General features: G+C 46.1%; 1 protein-coding gene across 17 annotated transcripts in view; it reads left to right on the top strand.

Moving 5' to 3' along the window:
- SYNE1 (spectrin repeat containing nuclear envelope protein 1) overlaps positions 1–19,992 on the top strand; it is a 1,651,720-nt gene that overhangs the window by 647,048 nt on the left and 984,680 nt on the right. The gene's annotated exons all lie outside the window — the stretch shown is intronic.

Raw genomic sequence — 19,992 nt, 5'->3', positions numbered from 1 at the left:
CTTAGTAGAAAATGCACCCGAGTAAAAATTAAAAAAGTAAATAAAGACATTTGTTCATGATCGGCGCAGCATAACTTAAAAAGCAGAACTTGCCTCTGCGCACAGGTTCCACACACATGTTATTTAATAGGCCACAGAGGTCAATTGTGCACAGTTGAGTGGCATTTCGACAGTGAACGTCATCCTTGGCACTTTCAGGCTCATGTGATCCAGCTCTCTACAAGGCTCCAAAATTCAAAGAAGCAAAATCATGGCTATATGTGATTTTACCGACCACAATTACAGAGGGGTACATTTCAGTGCTGGCAAAACACTGACATTTTTAATTTGCCCCCACCCCCCCTCCACCCGGCAACACTCCTGATTTTCTACCATTATAACGCCACCCCATCCTGACCAATTCTAACCCCTTACCCCACTTCCCTTTATATATTTATTTAACCCTTTCAGTGTTTTTCAGTGTTATTGTCTGCTCTGTTATGTACCACTCTATACCACTCTGTAATGGGTGCAACATAATGACTGGATATCCAGAATAACTAGGATTGTTGTCTAAATATCCCTCCAGTATCGCTGAAGAGCCGCCGGGTACCGCGTGTTCCTATCCAAACTGATACAAAATACATATAACACTTTTCAGCACATTTTAATGAGCAATCCGATTATGCAAGCAAAGCAATGGGTGTGCTTAGGTATACAGAGGGGCGCCACCTGTATTACAATGTTCAATGCGCCAAATGGAGATAAATGGTTGGTGCATCCATTATGAGTCTAACATAGGCTGATCCAGTAATATGCATTTGTTAAGTATGTGAATGTCTGACTTTATGGATAGACACACACACACACACACACACACACTCACTGAAAGCTTGCACCATGCTTCAGGGTAAGGAATTGCTCTGGACCTGATAATAACATGTTCTCACTGGCACATTGGCTGGATTCTTTCATTTCCAAGCATTGGAATAACAGGCGTCCCCGTTACCCATTTTAGCAGCACTCCCTTTAGCCTTGGAATGATGAAAGGCAGAGTTAGTCCAGGCAAGGTTCAGACCTGTAGCTGAAATAAGGACACAAATCTTTAAACAAGTGCATAACTCCGTGGTTTAAATTCCATCCAATGCATGGCAATCAAAATCAATATGGCAACGGATGTGTATAATTTGGTTCTGAGGTTATGTTCATTGAAGGCGGCCATTGGGCCTTCCCGGCTAACGATTGCCCACCCTGCTGTTTCCTCCAAGGTGGATGTCCTGGGAAACTGGTAGTGAGCATGGATGTATGTTAAAATAACGTAGGGCGAAAAGATCGAATTGCAAAATGCCGAGGCCCGCTGTGCTGCTTTTTGCAATTCGAGCTCGCTGTTTTTTTTTTTTTTTTACACATCCCGAAATCGAAAATACCGAAGTAGGAGTGCGGGGGACACCCCTGCAACCCCAGCACACCTACCTCAGTATTTTCGGATTCATGATTTTATATATATACCTAATGCGGGAAAACCATGTGTACGGTCTTCTGGATACGACCTTTTGGGTCGATACCAGTGAGCATTCTATCCCAGTGGAAAAGTCCGATTCCCAAACACCTTAGTTTTCCAATATCAAATCGGATGGTTCCCGTCAGATTCCATTCTCTGAATGGGAGAGGCAACACCAGGTAGGACCCCTCCTTGACCGGCCACAAACCGCTGCATGTAGCCTGCCAGTGCTGTGCAGGGCCTACATTTTGATTTACTGTTGAGACACGTACTGAGATATTCATTGCGATCCAAGTCCATACGTCCCGGTAAGCAACACTGTCTGCAAACCCTGGATTCGTTTCTGCTGCACCGCTTTGTGGAATGTGTTGGCGCTTGCAGAAACAGTAAGAAACGACTGGGAGAAACCAGTGTCCATCCTTTTAACCATCTCAAGACGGGGTCCCTGCTGCAGCAGGAATTGTCACAGTATAACATGTTTACTGTGAGGTCAGTGCAGGTCTTGCACATTGGCATGCCACAACTCACTGGCAAACACTGTGGGTACACCTCTACATGATTTCATGATTTGAACTAACAGCGATCTCCCATTACTCATCCACTCCATGTGAGGTCGACTCTTGATTTGTCCCATGACAGAACCGTTCTAAATGATTTCACCCAGTGTACTCATCAGTCCTAAGTGACAATATCTTTTTAGAAAGATATTTTCACTAAAAGACCGATTTAGAAAGACCGCTCTTTCTAAATCAAACTGCCACGCCCCCGCCGCACCTGAGCCAGTGCAGGGACTGACAGGCTCTGCTGGACCCTGGTAACCACAGGTTTTATGCTCTCATTTCTGAGATGATATTCTGGTTACGCATTTAAGGTGTACATCTTTGGCAGTGGGCGACTATGGCATTCACTTCCGGGGCATTCAGGTTCTCCCATCCATAATATCTCTCACTCAGGTCCTGCTCATCCCTCCCTTGTGCACAGTTCAGACACTTCATTAGTCTTCTCTTTCTTCGGCCATTTTTTCTGTCCTCCCTTCCTACTATGAACTGCTTTCTATACAAATTTAGAGGGTTTTTTTCTCCGCTAGCCTCAGCAGAACCTGCAGAGAGAGAGGAGAACGGGTGCGTTTTTGTGTTGTGTGTGTGTATGTATGTGCTTTGGTTTGGGCGGGGGGTGCAGTGTGGTGGGAGGGGGCTAGGGATGAAATCCTGCAGGAGAGGGTGGGGGGTTATATGGGCGCAGGGCGGAACAATGGTGGCTATGGGGGCTCGGGTGGTGAAACCCTCCCTGAATTTTCTTTTTTTCAAAAGTGCATTTTAAAGGACTCAAGAGAAAAAGACCTTTACAATGCTGTTTTTACGATCAAAAGAACATCGGGCATTGTAAATCAGTCATTGTCACGTGAGACCTTTAAAACGAGCTCTTTTCGCATAGAACCTACTGATCGACTTTGACCTTTTGAACCACCTGCTGCATGACAGTCTGAGAGCTCAATATTATAAGCTGCTGGCCTCAAATGACTTATCTTTTCCCCTTTTCATGTTTGTTCCTTTTTGGTTTGTGTGTGTGTGGGGAGGGCTGTGGGTTTGAGATGCTGCTTTTGAATTTAATAATGCATTTAATTAACACATTTCAATGTCCTCTTTTAATTCCCAATAAAATATTCGAACTCACCTCAAAATCATTGTTCACTCTTAGTTCACGTTGGTAGACATGGAAGCAAACAGTTAAGGCTCTGCTGATATTTTGCTAATGTTGTGATGTCATATGTGATGTAATTAGATCTCTGTTTGGGCAAGTCTTTGAGGATGTCTTACATGACGATATCCCGACGGGTGTCCCTTCGATGTCACAACAGCATGTTTTGTTAGCAGTGTAAATAGCGAAACAACTTTTTAATTTTGTTTACATTATGTTGAGTGAACGCTATGCAAAGTTGAGCAACAGTTCTACCCTCCACATTCCATAAACCACAGTTTTCTAGCTTATGCATTTTTAAACGATGTAGCCTGTTGTTATTTGTCTGTCATCCTATCTGTAACACTTTCTTTTTTGGGAAGGCTCTTTCTGTAATTGTAAGTAGCCCTGGAAGGGGCCTTCTTTGATGAATCTTCGTGTATGTCTTTCGCCATGGAAACCGGTGTCTGGGCAGAGATTGGGGGAGAATTATTGGGGCCCCCTCTATTCTCATGGAATCATAAGAGGGTGGGCCTCCGCGTGGTCCCTTCGTGATCATAAGATTGGCCTAACAGGAACGCTGGAGATTTCCCGGTGGGCCTCTGCACCCTGGGCCTCTTTTGTGTGTTAACCTATTTTATTTCCACATTTTCTCATAGGAAAAGGGTTAGGCTGCCTAAAAATGGGCCACTTTGAACATTATTTCCAGGGCCTCTTTTGGGTCCCAGTCCACCCTGCCAGCTGCACGCTTCCCACATGGCAGATGCCTGTCTTCATTTGCGAGCTAACTGGGTATGCTTGTTTTCACGGGATGCTGCAGGTGCGGTGGAATGTCCTACCGAAAAGAGGCAGTGAGTATGCATGCCGCCGGCCCTGCACCCTTGGGGATGTACTGGCAGGCTCTTTCGAGAAGGATGATTTTTAGATGGCCGCCCCTTGCAGCCTCCATAAAGAAATGGGGTGTTATCAGAGGACGGCTATGATCCTGGCTCCCATGGACACTTAAACAGTAAAAGAGGGTAACCACAGGTTTTATGCTCTCATTTCTGAGATGATATTGTGGTTACGCATTCAGGGTGTACATCTTTGGCAGTGGGCGACTATGGCATTCACTTCCTGGGCATTCAGGTTCTCCCACCACATCTTTGCTTCCATCCATAATATCTCTCACTCAGGTCCTGCTCATCCCTCCCTTGTGCACAGTTCAGACACTTCATTAGTCTTCTCTTTCTTCGGCCATTTTTTCTGTCCTCCCTTCCTACTATGAACTGCTTTCTATACAAATTTAGAGGTTTTTTTTCTCCGCTAGCCTCAGCAGAACCTGCACCTGTCCCTTGTGGAGTCCCCCAAGGATCTTGCGTCTCTCCCACACTATACCATGTGTTTACCAAGCCTCTATTTGACATACTTGACTATCTGGGTGTTTCATACACCAACTATGCTGAGGACACCCAGATACTCATCCCCATCTCTAGTGACTTTGCTCTTGATGCAAAGGCACTTAATGATGTCTACCTAATCATACAGGCTTGGATGGCTCATCACAGGCTTTGCCTCAATGATGAGAAAACGGAGCTACTCATCCTTGGAACGCACTCCAAATTGGCCAAACTTGACCCAGCATAAAAATCATTCACCATAGATGGCAACAGCATCAAAGTGTCGAACGTAACTAAAACTCTAGGCATTTATCTCAACGCAACTCTATCGCTAACCAGACAAACCAATGCCGTAGCGTCTACTTCGGTCTATACTTGTAAACTCATCACAGCCTGCAGACCCTTCCTGAACATTGAGAACTGCATCATCTTAGCTAGAACACTAATCATGGCAAAAATAGACTATTGTAACGCCCTCTACCTAGGGACTAGCCAACAAAAACATTGACAAGCTACAAGTTACACACAACAATGCCATTAGGGCAGCCCTCAACATCCCTAGAAGATCTCACATTTCCGACATCAGACGCAATCTTCACTGGCACCCTGGCGCACAGCAAATATCGCTCAAAATCTTAGCCTTAGCTTACAAGGCTGAGAATAACCTGGCACCAGCGTATCTGACCAGCCGGTTCTCACAGCATGTTGCGTACAGACCGCTGAGATCAGCTTATGTAAACACACTCTCTATACCCAGATTTAAGCTACAGTCTGCTGGGGGATCTAGCTTCCCAGACCTTGCAGCTAAACTCTGGAACACCACCTCCTCACACTCAGATTAGAACCCATGTTCCACTCCTTCAAAACCAAAACCAAATTCTGGCTTCATAAGCTTGATGAGCCTACTTCACTCCCCTTATAGGCGCTCTCCGTACTACACCAACACATCTTTCCCTGGTCTAACTCTTTATGTTCTCTCCTATTCTCTCTCTCATTTGCAGCCCTTACTTTAACTTCTAGTACTTGTTTTACACTTCTGGAGTAATTATGAGTATCCTGCTCTGCTATGTCACTAGTTGTATCACTGTAAGTTATACTGTTTCTTCTTTGTAAGACTGTTCCCCTGTTCCCTAGGGGAACATGTTATGCTTGCCTGTAACCACCTTCTTCTAACTACGCGCCCAGATGCCTCAGGGAAAGGCTGCGCTCTACAAATAAATAAATACAAATACAAATACTCTCTCACCACCATTTTACTGGCTGCCCTTTAGACACATTGTACTTCCAACTACACCAGAAGAAATATTTCCTGAAGTCTCCTCTTCACTCCAACAAAGATAATATTATGCAAATGTTCACACTCACAAAATCCACTAAGAACATCATGCTGTACACCCCTAATTTGCAAGTGATGTACTTTGGGCTTACTGGATACATACTTTTCTGCTAAATTGCATTTTTTATGTACCGCCAGTGCTCTCACCTTTGAAGAATACTTGAACCTTATAGACTGAGGGATAGATCATTATCACAGGATAAGTGCCTAATCCCGTATCATAGTTTGATGCAAATCTAAGGGACATACACTGGGAAAGGCAATTATCCAAAGAGATAATGACCCACGCTGATGTCTGCAAAAAGATCACCATGCTGTCTAAATGGCATTATAGGTATGCGAGTTGCATTAAAACAGTGAAAGGGGTTGCAGTCAATACTGGAGATTGACTACATTTCCAGCATTTGTATTGGTTGAAAGGCAATCGGTTAGGCGTGCCATGTTGTGTTAATGCTTTAATAATGCCCTCACCACACAGCTGTCACCCCTTCACACAATTTAATGAATCTCATTAATAAAGAATGCATTCTATGCAACCGGAACATGGAGTGTAATCCTCATTCAGCCCACGCGCTTGCTGCCGAGGTGCAATAGAAATGATTAATACTTGCCCTGTCCAGGGCGGGGCATCAGCAGCATGTCGAAAGCAGTTATTACCACCATTCTGAAACAACCTGGGGCAGGCATCATCACTCTAGCCAGCCACCACCCCATTCCTAATTACCTAGCCAAGCACACTGAGGCGGTTCTCGGTTACTGGATGACACCTGGTCTTTGTTGTCACAAAGGAAACAATACATTTCAAAGTTGCCCCAGTCAAAGACAAAATTGTTCAAAGCCGTGGAGCTGTACTGTCATGATCTCTGCTTCCAAAAGGTCAGGGTTTTCCCAACTCCCTTGGAAGCAGATCCATAACCCAGGTTCCGAGTGCCAACCAGTCCCAATTGGGACCTTTTGGACCCAGTCCTGGCGCCAGTGGCACCAGGCTCATAAATATGCCCAGTCCCAGCGCTGGAAGCGCCGGGCTCATAATGCTTGGGTGGACTTACCTGCAGCAGACCATGCTGCTTACTTGCCTGCCAGTTGAGCCTCTGATCCTCTTCTGTTTGGAACTACTTTTCCTGTTGGGTGGGGCAGGAGCCACTCCCTAGATTCAGAACACTGGAACTCTTCTGGAAAGCAGGAACTCTTTTCTTACCTAGGCGTGGCTGTGGAAGGAGACACCTAAGCACTACAGGAGGCTATTTAAACCACACCCGATGGATGAATCTTGCTTTGCGTTATTCTGCATCCTCTGCCGCAGAACGCTCATCGTGTCTTCTGCATCTGATCCTGGGCCTAAGGAAAAAGGCTTACCATCCTGAATCCAGTCTTCAGCAACACCTCTAAAGACAAGAAAGAACAGGTTAGCATTACGGTCTTCAGTGACAGCTCTTCACTTACCTGGTCCATCGGCTGTCACCAACGCCTCGCGCTGCATTCCGGCATCTGAAAGACAAAGGCTTACCTACTCTTCGTGCGCTCCGGAGGTCTTCACACTGCATTCCGGCATCTGAAAGACAAAAGCTTACCAACTCTTTGCACACTCCGGAGGCCTTCGGCGCTGCATCCCGCATCTGAAAGACAAAACAAGGTGCGTTTAAAGACATTGGGGAACTTTAATACTCACGTGCCATTACTCCTTTCCACATCCAACCCAGTGGGTATTCCGGCACCCTGCAGCCGCTCCGAACTTGTACCTGCAAAATAAAAAGACAGTTAGAGCGCATCGTGAAGCAGGCAACAAGCGCTTACTTACTGCTTCCAGGCGCTTCTATTCATCACACGGGCTCCATCTTCAACTCACTTCAGCCCGTCATCCGCCATCGCCGGAACCCTGCAAAACAAGAAACATCATTACTAAAGACTTTAAAGACATTAGAATTACTCGAAACTTACCGTTCGTGCAGTAAACAACGGACAGCAGTCCTCTGAAGTCAAGAGGCCTGCTCCCCTTATCCAGTGAAGAAACTGGTTACAGCACCCTGCCCCGAGGCAGATGGAGAGCACGGCGTTCACTTACCTAAGACATCTTACCCTTCGAGTCAGTCATACAGTGCCCAGAGGTCCAGCCCAAAGAGCCAGCCGTGTGTTACACATCACCTTTGAAGATACGGTATACGCCCAGTCAAGACCGGCGCCTCTACGGGAATCAGGTGAGCGTTACAGAACGCAAAGCCTACCACAAAACTCCCGTCCAGGCGCTATGGAAACCTCCGATACCGACCAGCTAGCCCAGTTACTTGGGGAACTAAGGGCAGAAGTGCATGCAGCCCGTCAGGAAACGAATGCTCTAAGAAGGGAACTGATTATTTCCAAGGAGCGAACAGATGATCTCGCTAGACAATTGCTACAGTCACAAGCCGGACAGACCCCGTTACCCGCATCTGGGGGAAATCTTCCTTCTACACCCTCTATGAATCCAGTGCAGATCAACCTACCTGGGAATGTACCTCTGACTCCGCCCGAACGATTTTCTGGTGACCCAAAGAGGTTTGCAGTATTTATCAATCAGTGCCGGTTGCATTTCTTATGCCGGCCAGCAGCCTTTCCAACTGATCAAGCTAAAGTAGCTTTCGTGCTTTCGTACCTTAGTGGCAATGCGGCAGACTGGTCGATCCCTCTAGTAAATCAAGATGATCCGGTCCTCCATGATTTTCAAGCTTTTCAGCTCAGTATGGAAAAACTGTTCGCAAGACATTCACAGGGGCAGGCCTTGGACAATGAGCTTCTTTCGTTGCGACAAGGTAATCAAGACCTTTTGGCTTATATTGCGTCTTTCAACAGACTGATAGTGGAAACTCAATGGCCTGAGGACAAAAGGATTACGCTGTTTTATAGAGGTCTATGTGGAGAGCTCGAAGATGTGTTAGCCCAAGTAGTGAATCCCCCACAAGATTGTTCGGACTATATAGACTTAGTCGTTCAAATAGATCACAGACTGCAGAACAGGAAGGCTGATCGTTCCAAGTTTGATGCTCGAGTATTTTCCAAACCGCCAACTCCTTCCAAAGGAGTAGACTCCGGGGAACCCATGCAAATAGGGGGTCTGAAGGGTCCTCTAACACAAAAGGAGCGGGAAAGGAGAAAACAGTTGCAATTATGCCTCTATTGCGGAAACTCAGGGCACTTTCTTCGAGACTGTCCGGTGAAACTTGCCAAGAAGGCGGTAGGAGCTGCAGTTACCAAAGTTACAAACTCTGAGCAGGGAAACGACCTCGCCCGACAAGAATAGAGGTCCTCTTGCCGAGCGTGAAAACCAGTTCCGGGACCTCGCATTTCGTGATACCTATGGTCCTCATTAGCCCTGATAATCCGGATCGATTACATGCAATTGAAGCTTACGTCGACAGCGGTGCCATCGGCAATTATGTGGATCATGAAATGGTTTTGAGGATGAATCTAACTCTTTGTCCCAAGGCTGTAAAGGACGTCATTACTACGGTGGATGGTACGGAGATAGCCTCCGGGCCAGTAACGCATACCACTCAAGAGGTGACGCTAGTAAGTCAAGATGGACACCATGAGAAGATCGTGTTCGATGTGATCAAGGCCCCTCAGTTTCAGATTATTCTAGGAATACCTTGGTTAGAGAAACACAATCCTCTGATCGATTGGCGAGCAAGAACGGTCCAGTTTCCAGAATGTGTCTCTACTTGTCACCCTCCACCTGGTGTTGCACTGGCAGCAATTTCTTCAGAGACTCCCCAGTTACCTCCCGAATACCTAGAATACCAAGATGTTTTCCGGAAGGATCAGGCTAACTCTCTACCTCCTCATAGGTCTTATGACTGCCAGATAGACCTGATACCTGGATCTACTCCTCCTTGTAGTAGAATTTATGCCCTCACCGAGCCTGAGAACCTTCACCTTCGACAATACCTGGATCAATACCTGGCAAATGGGTTTATTCGTCCTTCCAAGTCCCCTGCTTCTTCAGCTTTGTTCTTCGTTCCAAAAAAGGAAGGAGACCTTAGAACTTGTATAGATTATCGCTCCCTGAACCAGATCACCGTTAAGAATAGATATCCGTTACCTTTGATCCCTGAACTCCTGGACCAAGTCAGAAAAGCATGCATATATACAAAGCTGGATCTTAGAGGAGCTTACCACTTGGTATGAGTAAAAGAGGGCGATGAATGGAAGACGGCCTTCCGCACCAAGTATGGGCTATTTGAATATCAGGTCATACCCTTCGGACTTTGCAATGCCCCGGCCGCCTTTCAATATTTTATGAACGATGTCCTCAGAGAGCTCATAGATGTGTGTGTTGTTGTTTACATTGACGACATCCTCGTTTATTCTTCATCGGAATCTGAACATCGGAAACACGTGAAAATGGTCCTCGAAAGATTGCGTCAACACAAACTTTTCGCTAAGTTGGAAAAATGTGTTTTCAACGTGACTGAAGTTGAATTCTTGGGATTCATATTATCACCTGGCGGAGTGCGTATGGATTCAAAGAAGGTCGATGCAGTTCTCAAATGGCCACCACCATCCTCCGTAAAAGGTGTGCAAAGCATGTTAGGCTTCGCTAACTTTTACCGCAGGTTTATCCCCGAATTCTCTCGAATAGTCCAGCCCATCACTGCCTTGTTAAAGAAAAACAAACGTTTTGAATGGTCTACCGAGGCGGAACAAGCTTTCCAGGATTTGAAGACTAAATTTATCTCTGCACCAATCTTAAAACACCCTCGCCCCGAACTCCCCTACATCGTGGAAACTGATGCTTCAAGCCTTGCCATGGGGGCAGTTCTATCACAAAAGGACCCGGTAACCAATCAGTTGCATCCCGTGGCATTTTGGTCCCGCAAATTCTCGCCTCCTGAAATCAATTACACGATTACTGACAAGGAACTTCTGGCTATCAAGTCTGCCTTTAAGGCTTGGCGGCATTATCTGCTGGGGGCCCGACACACCGTTACTGTGATTACGGATCACTGAAACCTGCAATATTTGAAAACCGCAAAAGCCCAATCCTCTAGACAACTCCGTTGGGCATTATTCTTTGCCGAGTTTGACTTCATAATTACCTATCGACCTGGTACAAAGAACGGTAAAGCTGATGCCCTTTCTCGGATGGGAGTGGAAGAACACTTGATCAACCCTAAACCTGTACCAATCATTCCCGAACAAAGAATTCTGGGTGTAATCGCCACAGAATCCATAGAGGAAGTTAAGGATAAAGCCAGGCAACTTGTAACTCCAGCAGACATACAGAATTGGCATCTGCAGGGAAAGGACTTTGCAGTAAAGGACAACTTATTGTATTTCCAAGAACGATTATACCTACCCAGCACAGATTTACAGAAAAAAGTAATCTCTTGTTATCACGATTCTTTAATGGAAGGACATCCCGGTATGGCCAAGACCTCAGAAAAGATCAAGCGCTACTTCTGGTGGCCGTCTTGGAAAAAAGATATCAGAGACTTTATAATGTCCTGTGGAGTATGCGCCCAAAACAAGAGTCAAAAGGAAAGACCAGCAGGCCTCTTACGCCCTATTGACATCCCACCTCGCCCTTGGCATACGCTTTCTATGGACTTCATCACCGATCTACCTCCATGCTCCGGATACAATACGATTCTAGTAATCGTGGACTTATTCTCCAAGATGGCGCATTTCATTCCGCTCAAAGGCTTGCCAACAGCAGCAACTCTGGCCCGAGAATTTCTCGAAAACATCGTCCGACTGCACGGTTTTCCTTCGGTTCTAATTTCGGATCGAGGTAGTCAATTTATTTCTCATTTTTGGCGAAGTTGCTGTCGGTCGGCTCAAATTGATGTGAGACTATCGACCAGTCACCACCCTCAGACCGACGGACAAACCGAGAGGACCAATCAAACTCTGGAACAGTATTTACGCTGCATGCTGCAACAAACTGAAAAAACTTGGAAAGACATCCTTTGGATAGCCGAATATGCCTACAATAACTCTGTCCATTCGGGAACTGGGAAAACCCCGTTTTTTCTTTTGTACGGCAGTCACCCTCGAACCTCGGAGTTGGATCCCCTCCAAGATCTTGAAACACCAGCAGTAGACTACCTGCATTCTACAATCACCCAAGCCTTTAAGGAAGCTGTTTCTCACCTTCAAAGGGCTAAAGAACAATACAAGAAAGGAGCAGATCAACATCGGAAGGAAGCCCCTCAATATCAAGTAGGGGATCAAGTCTGGTTATCCACCAAATATCTACCTCTAAAAGGGCCACGCACATTCAACCCAAGATACCTTGGTCCCTATTCCATCACTACCATAGTAAACCCAGTAGCGGTCAAGTTGGACTTGCCCCCGCACATGAAGATACATCCGGTCTTCCACGTCTCTCTATTAAAACCCGTGCAACCTCAAACCCGACTAACTAAATCTCCAAAACCTATCCTAGTTGATGGAGAACTCGAGTTTGAAGTCAAAAGCATTCTGGACTCCAAGATCTCCAAATCTAAACTATTTTACCTAATTGACTGGAAAGGCTACGGCCCCCAAGAGAGATCCTGGGAACCTGCTGAATATGTCCACGCTCCTCGCCTAATCAAAAGATTTCACCGAACATTTCCTGACAAGCCAAAACCCCCGGAGAAGCCCGGTTTGGGAGGGGCCTTGAGGGGGGGTACTGTCATGATCTCTGCTTCCAAAAGGTCAGGGTTTTCCCAACTCCCTTGGAAGCAGATCCATAACCCAGGTTCCGAGTGCCAACCAGTCCCAATTGGGACCTTTTGGACCCAGTCCTGGCGCCAGTGGCACCAGGCTCATAAATATGCCCAGTCCCAGCGCTGGAAGCGCCGGGCTCATAATGCTTGGGTGGACTTACCTGCAGCAGACCATGCTGCTTACTTGCCTGCCAGTTGAGCCTCTGATCCTCTTCTGTTTGGAACTACTTTTCCTGTTGGGTGGGGCAGGAGCCACTCCCTAGATTCAGAACACTGGAACTCTTCTGGAAAGCAGGAACTCTTTTCTTACCTAGGCGTGGCTGTGGAAGGAGACACCTAAGCACTACAGGAGGCTATTTAAACCAAACCCGATGGATGAATCTTGCTTTGCGTTATTCTGCATCCTCTGCAGCAGAACGCTCATCGTGTCTTCTGCATCTGATCCTGGGCCTAAGGAAAAAGGCTTACCATCCTGAATCCAGTCTTCAGCAACACCTCTAAAGACAAGAAAGAACAGGTTAGCATTACGGTCTTCAGTGACAGCTCTTCACTTACCTGGTCCATCGGCTGTCACCAACGCCTCGCGCTGCATTCCGGCATCTGAAAGACAAAGGCTTACCTACTCTTCGTGCGCTCCGGAGGTCTTCACACTGCATTCCGGCATCTGAAAGACAAAAGCTTACCAACTCTTCGCACGCTCCGGAGGCCTTCAGCGCTGCATCCCGCATCTGAAAGACAAAACAAGGTGCGTTTAAAGACATTGGGGAACTTTAATACTCACGTGCCATTACTCCTTTCCACATCTAACCCAGTGGGTATTCCGGCACCCTGCAGCCGCTCCGAACTTGTACCTGCAAAATAAAAAGACAGTTAGAGCGCATCGTGAAGCAGGCAACAAGCGCTTACTTACGTGCTTCCAGGCGCTTCTATTCATCACACGGGCTCCATCTTCAACTCACTTCAGCCCGTCATCCGCCATCGCCGGAACCCTGCAAAACAAGAAACATCATTACTAAAGACTTTAAAGACATTAGAATTACTCGAAACTTACCGTTCGTGCAGTAAACGACGGACAGCAGTCCTCTGAAGTCAAGAGGCCTGCTCCCCTTATCCAGTGAAGAAACTGGTTACAGCACCCTGCCCCGAGGCAGATGGAGAGCACGGCGTTCACTTACCTAAGACATCTTACCCTTCGAGTCAGTCATACAGTGCCCAGAGGTCCAGCCCAAAGAGCCAGCCGTGTGTTACACATCACCTTTGAAGATACGGTATACGTCCAGTCAAGACTGGCGCCTCTACGGGAATCAGGTGAGCGTTACATGTACGCCTGTTTGGCTTGTTGGTTGTGTCCAACGCAATTTACTTCTCAGTTTACTTGGTTTTGCTGAGGGTCCATCTAAAGCAGTGGTCTTCAAACTTTTTATGCCATGGCCCCCCTGAGCAGAAAATAAATTGTTCGGGACCCCCCTGCCCCGCCCCTCTGTGTTGGTGTTATTTTTTTTTTTATAGAGAGGGCTGCAGAATGCGTGGTGCCATAATTATGAAGGGATATGCTGTTGGGGAGACATTCCAAGACACTAGGACAATCACATCCAATCCAAACATAGAAACCGTGCAAGTAAACACAAAATTCTCCAGTAGGGCTTTTATTTTCTCAAAATACATTCCTATTAGTATATTCAGCAGAAGGCAATCTGATTTTACAGAGCAAGCACTAATGGGAAGGGTGGGCCTGTCTCTCTGCAGAAAGTGAGTCAATGTGTGGCTTTATTTTTGAGACCGCCACTCTGAGGTTGTCCTCCACTTCCAGCCTTGTGCGGTATTTAGTTTTCAGTACAGCCAATGCTGAAAAGCCTATTTCGCACAAGTAGGAAGACCCAAAGGGTAAGAGAGACTGTATAGCAGACCTTGCCAATGTAGGATACTCCAGGATTACCTTCAGCCAAAAGTCACCCACTGCAATGTTCCTAAATTCAGATTGCAGAATAGTGTCCGACTGAACCTCAATCAGCTCCTCCAGGGCATCAAATGGAAGATGCACCACCTCCTCTGCCAGAAAAGGCTGCATCACCCAGTCATTAATGCCAGCATTTTCTTCAGGGAAGTATTTATCAAAGCTGGACCTTAATGTTGTTAGGTGACTTGTGATTGGTTCTAGGACATGCAGCAGGTTGTACTCTGTTTCCTCAATTGCTTCTGCAAGCAATGGGAACTGAACTGCTACCCCAGCTCCAATTGTTCGTTTCCAGAGGTCTAGCTTCCTCTTGAAGGCAAATACTTTTTTATTCATTGTAAATGAGTTGGCATTGGCTCCTTGCAAAGACATATTGAGGGTATTTAGCTTATCGAAAATATCAGCAAGGTATGCCAAGAGCACAAGCCAGCGGGGATCACACAGATGGTTTGCTTTGCCAGTGTCCACATCCAAAAGGAATTGCCGCACTTCATTTCGGAGTTCAAACACACGCTGCAGCACTCTTCCCCTGGACAGCCATCTGACTTCTGTGTGAAAGAGCAAACCATCATGTTCTGACCCCATTTCTGCACACAGAATTGCAAAGAGACGTGCTCTTGTTGGCTGTGCTTTGATGGCATTAACTAATTTTACAGCTGAACTGAGTACATCAGAAAGTTCATTGTCCATATTCCGAGCAGCAAGCGCTTCACGGTGAATTATGCAGTGTGTCCATACAACATGTGGAGCGACTGCCAACACTTTGGCCTTCAATCCCGATCTATCTCCACACATTGAAGGGGCACCATCTGTGCAGATTCCTACGCAGGCTTCCCATCTCAAACAGTGGCTGCTCATAAAATCATTTAAAATGTCAAACAGTTCTGATGCTGTTGCCCTGGTTTTAATGGCCTTACAAAACAAAAAGTCTTCCAATATTGTAGTTGCCCCACAGTACCTTACATAGGCTATTAAATGAGCCTCTCTGGATATATCTGTTGCCTCATCCAACTGTAATGCAAAGAGACTCGTTTGCAGCTGTGTGATTAACTGAGCAGTGATATTGTCTGCCATCTCAGACACACGTCGGCTGATGGTGGTGTCTGACAGAGGAATCATTTTTAGCTTGTCCGCTACACTTTCAGCACCCATTCTCCTGCACATTGCGATGGCTGCTGGTAGAACGACTTTCTCGGCATCGGTGAACGGTTTTTTATTTTTGGCAAGGAGGTAGGCAACATCATAAGATGCCTTCAGTGCACTGGCTGGAGTAGAAGCAATATTTTGCACTGTACTTTTCTGCTGACTGATGACTTGTAACTTGCGAGCAAAGAAGTCTCTGCTCTTGCCAATGAGCTCCCCATGTTTTGTTTCCAAGTGGCGTCTTAATTTGGCTGGTTTCATGCTCTCATTGGCTAAAATTGCTCCACACACCACACACTGAGGCCTCGTTTCACCTCTGATCACAACGGAAGTAAATCCAAGGTCTAAATATGTGCCATCAAACTTTCTGGCTTTTGCAGGTTTTTTTCCTGTGTCAATGTCTGCGCCTGCCTTCCTTTTCACACTACCGTTTTTGGGCAAAAAGAAGTGCTCCATTTCAAAATGGGTTCCTCACCTATGAAAAAATGTAAACTCCCATATTAATGCCTTTTCATATGCTTTGTTGATAACCTCATTTACGTACCGAATGAGGTACAGTAGGATTTGAAAACGATAATTCAAAAACAAAAATGCAAAACATGTAGCTGTGACAAAATCACACATGCACTAGAAGCCTTTTGAGCAAAAATGAGGGGCTGAAAAAAACATGGTCCTCCAATAGTGCACCACATGTTTTGTGGTGTTCTACATGTACTATGGGTCCCGACTTGAAGATCTGGTTAGTTTGTAGAATCCAAAGAAAGGCAAGGGACATTGCCAACTGCTTGTGCTGGCCACAATCCATTGGGGCATTATGTGGTGGTCCTCCAAGAAAGAAATTGTACCTTTGCCTCCAATAAGCCTTGAGACAACCATAGCCGCTTCACCCACCCCTTCACAATTCACTATTCACTTGTACAGAGACCTCATTTCTCACCCGCTTAGAGTGGAACCAGTCTGCGGCATACAGCTTGTAATGCAAAGCGCACATATTAAGCAGCATCACAAAAAAACAGGACTGAATACATCACTGAGCTAAATGAATTCTGACTGGCAACATGGGGGCAGTTGCTCCCCCTCCCCGAAGACTTAGTGAAGGCCCCTCTCATGTGAAAAGTTTGAAATGCCCTGGCGACTGTAATTTGAAACGGATGAAATGCCCTGGCGCCTGTAATTTGAAACGGATGAAATGCCCTGGCGCCTTCCCTGGCCACTGGTGCTGCAAGAGACATGAGGACCATGGGGTCTTTTTTCTATTCACTTGTACGGAGTCCCCACAGACCTCTTTTCTCCCCTGCTTAGAGTGGAACCAGTCAGCGGTATACAGCTTGTAATGCAAAGCGCACTTTTTAAGCACCAGCACACAAAAAAAACAGAGCACTGAATATATCACTGAGCTAAATGAATTCTGACTGGAAACATGGGGGCAGTTGCTCCTCCTGCCCCCAAGACTCAGTGAAGGCCCCTCTCATGTGAAAAGTTTGAAATGCCCTGGCGCCTCCAATTCGAAAGGGATATAATGCCCTGGCGCTGTCCCTGGACACTGCTGCTGCAGGAGAAATAAGGACCGTGGGGACCTCTGTTCTATCAACTAGAACAGAGGCCCCCACGCCTCGATTTTCCTTGTGTTTCTGGTCACTTTATTTATTGGTCATGTATGTAAATGCCACTTACCTTTTTGAAAGTAAAAAGAATAGAAAAGCAGGAACCTCGTGACAGCATGTAACTCCGGAGTTGATGGACGCAATCTGAAGCAGGATCACTGAAGCTGCAGGTGAGTACTATTTATTGTTGGAAGACGTGGCGCCTTCCATCCTCATTGGCTGTCAGTCAGCCAGATTGAGCTAGCAGCACAGCTTGAGGCCCTTGCCAAATGCAAGTTTAGAGAAGCTGGCTGTCATGGATTGGCTCACTCTCCCTACCACCCCTCCCATCTGAAAGTAGGGCAGTTTGTCACTAATGTGCATCATTAGTGGTTTCCTGCTCTGCATTCATATGGGAGGGGCTGGTCATCCCTGCAAAACAAGGTGTGCGCTTTACCTTGTTTCATGAATAGGCTCCTAATGGAGCCTGCAGGGCCTCACAAAAGCCAGGCCCCTGACCTCAGTGTGACAGGGGTCGGGCCTTTGTGGGGCCTCAGGCTCCATTAGGAGCCTATTCATGAAGACAAAAGAAAAAGCGCACACCTTCTTTTGCCGTGATGACTTGTCATCACGGCAAACAAAGTGTGTGTGTTTTTTTTTTGTCTTCCTAAATAGGCTTCTAATGCGAGCCTGAGACCTGACAAAGCCCGGCCCCTGTCGCACTAAGCATGTGTGGCAGGGGCCGTGGATCAGGCTGTTGCTCTTTGATGAAGCAACAGCCTGATCCTTTGGTAATGGATGCCAATGTTTACTTTCAAGCTGTGGATGCGCGGACCCCTGGGCATGAGGCTGCGACCCACCAGAGGGCCGCGACCCATAGTTTGAATAACGCTGATCTAAAGCAATCACACCCAACTAATGAAACAACCGGAAATCTCCACCAACGAAGCACAACTGACATATAGAGTGCGACAAGGATCCCCCAATGTTCTTCATACCACCACAATAAGAAAACAATCAGATAATGACTACCGCCTACTTGCGAACAAAATGAAATATATGGAACTGGTCCTGGTGGCCACACAAGGCTAAGCCCGAGTTGGAAGCATTAAAAGATCCACCAAAAAAAATCTCTGCAACCGCAGAGACACGAGATAGGAGCAATGGCCTAAAATAAAAGTGTAAGAATGAACCAATAGGCCAAGAAGAGTAAAGAACCATCCCAAGGCCAATAGCAGTTGGACCAACCTCACCCTTGAGGTGTCACATGGCCTAAACAGTGTCAAGGTGGCCAACTAGAGAAAGAATCTAAGAAGATACAGATCAAGGCTTCTTCAAATACGTTACAAGAATTGGAGATCTGCCCCAGCCAAATCCAAAGATGGCAGACTAGCGCCTTTGCTTTATTAACCTTTGATATAACCCCATAAACATCAGAAACAAACTGAAAAAGATACGTTTACGGTATGGAGGATAAGTAATTAGAGGCTCTATACCAGACTGAGAAGGAGGTCCTCAACACGGAAGGGTGGAATGCAAGAGAATGAAGAATCCAGAAGTAGGGGTTCATTTTCCATCAAGCCACATTCTATCAACATTTGTTGAAGTATGTCCTTACCCCACAACCATCCATCAGCACTAGTGTAGAAATGCCAGTGAAGAATAGACAGTCAGAGTCACAATTAGCATTTATAAAACAATCACACCGGTTCAAGATAACACAGGACTGACAGGGGTATTGGTTGGCGTACATAAGCGGTAAGCATCTTCTGGTTTTGGGGTTGGCTCTGTGAATATAGATAATGCAGGACAAACAGGGTATCCAGGTACTTGCCACGGGGAAGCAACATTTCTGGATCAAGCCACAGTTCCTTTGATGCAGATGTGAGGGTCTCGCAGACTGAGGCTGCTGAGGCTACTGAGATGGCAGAGAGTGTCAGTGTCCACCCGGTCTCAGGTGTCAAAGCAGGAGGCAGTGGAAACCACAGAGGGTGAGAAGCAAGTACATTCATGGGGCGAAAACAAACTTATGGACAAAAGGAGTTCTTCCTTTGACAGGACTTACAGAGACAAAGCGGCAGCAAAGCTAAAGGAAACAGTTTATGGAGCGCCACTCTGTGGCATAAGACTTTCTTATCAAGGATGTAGTGTGACCCTCGCTTACACTTACCCCAGACAGTGTAGAGGAGGAGCCAAGTACCCCTACTCCCCCTACCCCGCCTACATTACCTGAGAAGTATGAACCAAAGTATGTCATGTATACTACACCAATCAGAAGACAAGAAGAAGAGCAACGACATAAGGCATAAGAATACCTATACCTAAGAGAATATGGGAAGTGAAGTATCCATTAAGGAAACCATACCTACATCCATGACAATATGATGGCCATTTGAATGCGATTCCTGATGAAATAAAGAAACTGAATCAACTCCATATACAGAAGATAAGACCAGAGAGGCAGACGATTTATGAAGAATGAAGAAGTACTAAGGATAAGTGACATCTTGAGATCAAGATAAAGATATTTATGCCATAAACATGATGAAGATACTTAGTTTAAACATGTAGAGATGCAAGGAAACGCAAGCAGCAAAGCAATCATGAAGCTAGCCAAATGCTTATAGTAAATAGATCGCAGCAAGCACCAAAATATACACATATTCCTCAAGGATACTATGGATTGAATAAAGAATGAAGGTTCAACTACATATATAGCAGTCTTGAACAAACAGCAATGCCTCAAATTCA

The sequence above is a fragment of the Ambystoma mexicanum genome, chromosome 4p, assembly GCF_040938575.1.
Source record: "Ambystoma mexicanum isolate Mex_15411 chromosome 4p, UKY_AmexF1_1, whole genome shotgun sequence".
Taxonomy (NCBI): Eukaryota; Metazoa; Chordata; class Amphibia; order Caudata; family Ambystomatidae; genus Ambystoma; species Ambystoma mexicanum.
The sequence above is the reverse complement of the archived record's forward strand: the minus strand, read 5'-3'. Positions and strand labels throughout refer to the sequence as shown.